This window comes from Dromiciops gliroides, chromosome 4 (assembly GCF_019393635.1).
Source record: "Dromiciops gliroides isolate mDroGli1 chromosome 4, mDroGli1.pri, whole genome shotgun sequence".
Classification (NCBI taxonomy): domain Eukaryota; kingdom Metazoa; phylum Chordata; class Mammalia; order Microbiotheria; family Microbiotheriidae; genus Dromiciops; species Dromiciops gliroides.
This window is the reverse complement of record NC_057864.1, coordinates 203271913-203278539: the sequence shown is the minus strand read 5'-3', so window position 1 is coordinate 203278539 and position 6627 is coordinate 203271913. Positions and strand designations below refer to the sequence as shown.

General features: G+C 37.3%; 1 long non-coding RNA gene across 1 annotated transcript; it reads right to left on the bottom strand.

Moving 5' to 3' along the window:
• Positions 1–374: 374 nt before the first annotated feature.
• Positions 375–6357, bottom strand: LOC122725842. Its single transcript, XR_006352760.1, has 3 exons — positions 6298–6357; positions 5149–5290; positions 375–1394 (listed from the first exon to the last, which is right to left on the bottom strand). It is a non-coding gene; the product is annotated as an uncharacterized LOC122725842 (long non-coding RNA).
• Positions 6358–6627: the final 270 nt, after the last annotated feature.

Genomic DNA, 6627 nt, shown 5'->3' with positions numbered 1-6627 from the left:
ATTGTGTTATAAGAAATAACAAGCAGGAAAATTTCAGATAGGCCTGAAAAAACTTTTATGAACTGATACAAAGTGAACAGAACCAAGAGAATGTTGTGCACAGTGATAGCAATATCGTTTGATGAAGAATTGTAAATGATTTAATTATTCTCAGCAATGAAATAATCCAAGACAATCCCAAAGCACTAATGAGGAAGCATACTATACACCTCCAAAAAAAGAACTGATATTGATTGAACACAGACTGAAGCATGCTATTTTTCACTTTATTTCAATTTTCTTTTATTCAAATTTACTTATACAAAATGACTAACATGGTAATGTTTTAGATAATTGCACATGTATAACATATCTGCTTACTGCCTCAAGGAAAGGGGAGGGAAGGGAGAGAAGGAGGGATAAAATTTGGAACTCAAAACTTTCAATAAAAATGGTTATTTTATTAAAATGGGAGTATACTAATAATGCCTGTAGATCCTACCTTCCAAGGCCATTGTAAGGTTCCAATGAAATAATGTCTGCAAATTGTTCTGTTCAATTTTTATCATTTTCAGCTCATCTTTAGAATATCTAGAGGAAAACTAAGCCCCCTCCCAGCTCCAGTCTGTCTTCTCCCATCATTTACCCAGTCTGGGACTCTAGTAATGTAAACTCATCTTATTGTTAACTCATGGTAAATATACTTAAGAAGAGAATGCTGATGCATGTGATACTTTCTGATTCCAAAAAAAAAGATGTATTTTGTGGATTGTTGGCTGATTCAACCCTCCAGAAATCAAGAGATAATTGAACATCCTTTTGAATCACAGGTCATGCATGAGGAAGTGAATCTGTGATTTAAAAGCTCTGCTGATGTTCTGTTGGTCCTTAAATGTATATTCTGTCCCTCCATGGCCCCCTGCCCCTCTCCATTCCCAGACCATGAGCTGAATTGCTACAGATCTGGTCCCATTTTTTCTTTGAAATGCAACTTGTATCCACAGTGGGCTACTAAAGAAAACAAGCCCGCTGAATTCTGATTTCCCTCTTGCTCACTGCTGTTAATCAGCAACACACGGCTGCCACCTAATCTTGTGCAGGTCCAAGTTTTTCATGGTAGGGGTAAATGGCAGGGGTTCTTTATTCTTTCTGTTTGATACATCCTTCCTTCCACCTCTCAAAATCCACCACTGGGAGAAGGAAAAGGCAGACAGGAGGGAGAGGGGGAGACTTGTAGAAAAGTCTTTTCCGTTCTAACCTTTCATAGGCTGTGCGGTCATGACCCTGGAGACATCAACTTGCAGCCACATGACGGGATTGGTTACTCTCTCAGAGCCCTCATGGGCAATAGTCCTTTCCTTTCCTCAGGTCCTTTCTCCTCCTGTCTCCTGTGGCTTCGCAGCAGAGTTCAGCATCTCAGGAAGAGAAACACAAGGTTCAGAAAATGGTGAGATTTCACTCTACCCTGCATGTTCCCCATTCCCTTCAGCCAAATAACCAGTGAGAGATTTTTTTAAATTTGGTTTTGGTATGATTTTTAGGCCAAAAACATGAACATGGTTTTAGTCAGTCACCAAGTTATTACTATGTACCAGGCAGTGTGTGTGCTATGCTCTCTGGAAACAAAAAACAAACAAACAAAAAAAGTCTAAAAACAGTCTTTGCCCTCAAGAATTATACATTCTCATGGGGAAATCATCACATGAATGAATATTCAAGTAAAAAACATGCAGAATATATGGAAGGCATTCAGATCTGGGAGGACCTAGAAAGGCCACCTATAGAAGTGCAAACTTGAGATGACTCTTTTTTCAAAAATTGTTACTTATTTATTTTTAAAATTCTTTTTTGTGTTCCAAATTCTTCCCCACCCTCTTGCCCCTCCCCCACTCACTGAGAAGACAAGCAATATATCAATTATACATGTGAAATCATGTAAAACATTTCCATATTAGCCATATCACAAAAAAGCAAGAAAAATAAAGTGAGAAAATCATACTTCTATTTGTACTTAGTGTTCATCAGTTCTCTCTCTGGGGTTGATAGCATTTTTTTTTATTATGAAAAATGCATGGAACTGTCTTGGATCATTATATTAATCAGAGTAGCTAAATCTTTATACTGAATCTCCATTAAGCAGATATTATTTTTTTCTTTGAAATGCAATTTGTATCCACAGTAGGCTACTAAAGAAAACAGGATCACTGGATTCTGATCTCTTGGTCATCATTATAATAGTACTGCTGCTGTGTACAATGATCTTCTGGTTCTGCTCACTTTACTTTGCATCAATTCATACAGGTCCTCCCAGGTTTTTCTGAAACCATACACTTCATAATTTCTTATAGCGCAATAGTATTCCATCATATTCATATGATACAACTTGTTTAGCCATTCCCCAATTGATAAGGATCCCCTCAATTTCCAATTCTTTGTCACCACAAAAAGGGCTACTATATATATTTTTGTACATGTAGGTCATTCTCATTTTTATTTTATCTCTTTGGTGTATAGACCTAATATTGGTATTGCTGGGTCAAAGGGTATGTAGTTTTATAGCCCTTTGGAAATAGTTCAAAATTGTTCTTCAGAATGATTGGACCAGTTCACATCTCCACCAACAGTTCATTAGTGTACCTATTTTCCCTCATCCCCTGTAGCATTTGTCATTTCTGATAAGTTTGAGGTGGTACCTCAGAGTTGTTTTAATTTGGATTTCTCTAATCTCTAATCTCTAATCAACAGTGATTTGTAATTTTTTTTTCATATGACTAGCACTGATTTCTTCTTCTGAATACTACTTATTCATATCCTTTGACCATTATAAGCTAAGAAACAACTCTTATTTTTACAAATTTGATTTGGTTTTCTATATATTTGAGTAATATAAGGCCTTTATCAGGGACATTTGATGTAAAATTTTTTAATATCTGCAAGAAATGTTTTTATATTACTTTATTGTCTGGGATACCTTTTATCAAAAGAGTTTCCCTGGTTATCTCTTTTAATTAGCTCTTTTTTTGCTTTTGCTTTAAGATCACGATTGCCTTTTATACTTCTGTTGAAGCATAATAGATTTTTCTCCAGTCTCTGTGTGTCTTTCTTTTTCAAATGTGTCTCTTATAAACAACATATTGTTGGATTCTAGTTTCTAATCAATTTTAATTCTAATGTTATTTGCTTTCATTTTATGGGTGAGAGACTTGAACTGACTCTTGAAGATAATGAAGATAATGATGATAGTGGTGATAACTTTATGGTTGACAAAAATTTCACATATAGTACCTCATTAGATATTTATTCCTTTTGTACTTTATCATGATTAATAATTAAATGTTCTTCAAATCTTGGGATTTCTGTGGATAAAATAACTTTTAAAAATTTAAATATGAATTCCCTTTTTATCTCTCTGCAGCTAAATCTTTTTTTTTTTTTGTGGGGCAATGGGGGTTAAGTGACTTGCCCAGGGTCACACAGCTAGTAAGTGTTAAGTGTCTGAGGCTGGATTTGAACTCAGGTACTCCTGAATCCAGGGCCAGTGCTTTAACCACTGTGCCATCTAGCTGCCCCCTCTGCAGCTAAATCTTAACCTGCTTACTTCTCCTCTTTCTGCAGAACCCTTAACCCTCTCCATTCTTGATTCCCCCACATTCCTGTTAGTGTGTGGCATCATAAACACACACACACACACACACACACGCATGTAAAGCTACTCCTTAGAATTGCTTCTTCAAGGAGAAGGACCAAGAAATTCAGCTGATTTTTGCCATCCTGACCATTGTAGACCTAGCCAGAAAGCTTCAGGTAAACAATCTATTTCTTTAACTTGACAAATAACTACTTGATAAGACCATAATCAATTAATCAGAGTTTGAAGAGACCTTAGAAGTCATCAAGTTCAAATTCTTTATTTTATATATGAGGAAACTGAGTCCCAGAGAGGCCATAATCAATCAATCAGAGCTTGAAGAGACCTTAGAAGTCATCAAAGTTCAAATTCTTTATTTTACATATGAGGAAACTGAGGCCCAGAGAGGTTATGACTTTCTCAGTATCACACAGCTAGTAGTACCTCAGTCAAGAAATATTTAATAAGTATGTTTATGATATCCCACTAAGTAATGGAGATTCAAAGACATAAAAATTCTATTCTAATGTTACAATCACTGCTATGAAGTAAGTCCCTCTTCCTCTTTTTTCCAATTATTGGGTGAATTATCATGACCAATGAAGAGCAGGTATGCATGAGTGCCAAATCACATTCACACTTGGATGGACAACGTGTTAAACAACTCGGGTGTTAATTCAAAGTCATTAGTCTATTCAGTAGCTCCATGTTCCAATTAGCTTCATTGTTCTACATTCATAGGATGTATCTTTTATACATGTCAATCACTTCAACAATTTTTTACTGGTTACAGGTGATATGTGGGAGGTGCAGATGGCTCAGCATAACCCATCCCCATTACCCATGTGGTTGGGACAAGCACATGTATAATGAGAAAACCTTGACTATGGTGCCCATGAGCAGACCCTTTGGGGCTTTAGCTAATATTATATACAGGGTGTGGTATTCTTAGGCCACAAATACTACTACTGTTCGTTCTTTGCCTACTGGGATTAAATAATTGAGGGGCATGACTTCAATGTTCCTATCAAGATAAAATCTCTCACTGCAACATTTCTTTCCCTCCAGCCAGGATAAGCCAGGAAAACTTCTTTCCCTCATTGGGTTTGACTTCCACACTCACATCCCCAAATGTAGACTTATTGGCATGGAAATAAATCATAGCTGATGGTCCTATGCTCTGATGACAACATAAAGGAGCTTAAAGATGTAAATAATCATTAAAAGGACATCTGAGAGGAAAGAGTGGGAAGTTGGACAGGTGAGGGAGTCAGAGGATCTGGGTTTGAATCTTGGCTCTGCTATTTACTATCTGGGTAACCCGGGCAAGCCTCTTAATTTCTCTGCCTTCATTTCTTGTGAGTAAAATGAGGTGATTTGACGAAATGGCATGAAGTTCCCTACTAACTCTAATCCAGTGACTCTATAGTGATCCCAGGGATTGTGATACAATCTTCAGGCCCTTCCTGCTGGCTCCCTATTAGCTCTTCTCCTCTCCGGAGAGGAGGTTCCTCTCTGCTTCCTTACTCTGATCATATCACCTGTATCATCTCTTTTTCCATAGAAGGCCATCCTCCCTTCCTTTTCTCTGCAGAAAACCAGGACCCAAGGTTAGTCCTTCCTTCTCCATCTTGGCTGTGGTTTCTCCTGGTGTTACGAGGACAGTGAAGGCACAGGATTACACTAGGGAAAAAATCAGAATAAACATTTTATATACCAACAGTAATCCATGATCAATATTCATTATAAGAAGAGACAAGCTGGCTAAATTATCATGTGCCTCAAAACTCAGGGCCTAATTTAAGCCAAGCATAACTGAAAGGTTATGTGTTCACATACCACTGGTGCTATCATAAGTGGAAAATGTGACCCTCCCCTCTCTAGCCTTTGTCACTTTTTGAGTGACAGCTGATTGGAGAATCAGACATTCTAAGTGGTGAATAGGGATGGGTAATAGGTGAATAACAAGTCATTAAAAAGAGTTGGTGCCCTGAAGAATTTTTTTAACATATCTGCAGGGGTCAAGTATTTTCAGAGTTACCCTTCCCTTTTGTCTCCCAGGGATACACATCCTACCAGTACCTAGTATCTCAGCACTGAGTTTCACCTGCAATTATTTTCTCAGTTTTTCAGGCTTGTCAATTCCTCCCTTCCCAATGCACAACCTGCATCTTTGACCTTAAGAACTCCCCAGCTAATCTATTGCCATATGAAAAAATGCTCTAAATCACTATTGATTAGAGAAATGCAAATTAAAACAACTCTGAGGTATCAATTGATACCTATCAGATTGGCAAATATGACAAAAAAGGAAAATAATAAATGTTGGAGAAGCTGTGGGAAAATTGGAACACTAATGCATTGTTGGTGGAACTGTGAACTGATCCAACCATTCTGGACAGCAATTTGGAACTATGCCCAAAGGGCTTTAAAGCTGTGTATACCCTTTGACCCAGCAATACCACTATTAGGTCTTTTTCCCAAAAAGATCATAAAAAAGGGAAAAGGACCCACATGTACAAAAATATTTAAACCTGCTCTTTTTGTGGTGGCTAGGAATTAGAAATTGAGGGGTTGTCCATCAACTGGGGAATGGTTAAACACACTGTGATATATGAATGTAATGGGATACCATTGTGCTGTAAGAAACGATGAGCAGGCAGATTTCAGAGAAACCTGGAAGAACTTACATGAACTGATGATGAGTGAGATGAGCAGAACCAGGATAACATTGTACACAGTATCAAAAGCATTGTGTGTTGATCAACTGTGATAGACTTGACTCTTCTCAGCAATAGAATGGTCCAAGATAGTTCCAAAGGACTCATGATAGAAAATGGTCTGCAAATCCATGAAAAAAAGAACTGTGGAATCTAGATGCAGGTTGAACCATACTATTTCTACTTTTTTTGTTTTCCTTTTTTGAGGTTTTCCCCTTTTGTTCTGATTCTTCTGTCACAACATGACCAATGCAGAAATAATGTGGTTGTATATATATATATAAAACCTATATCAGATTG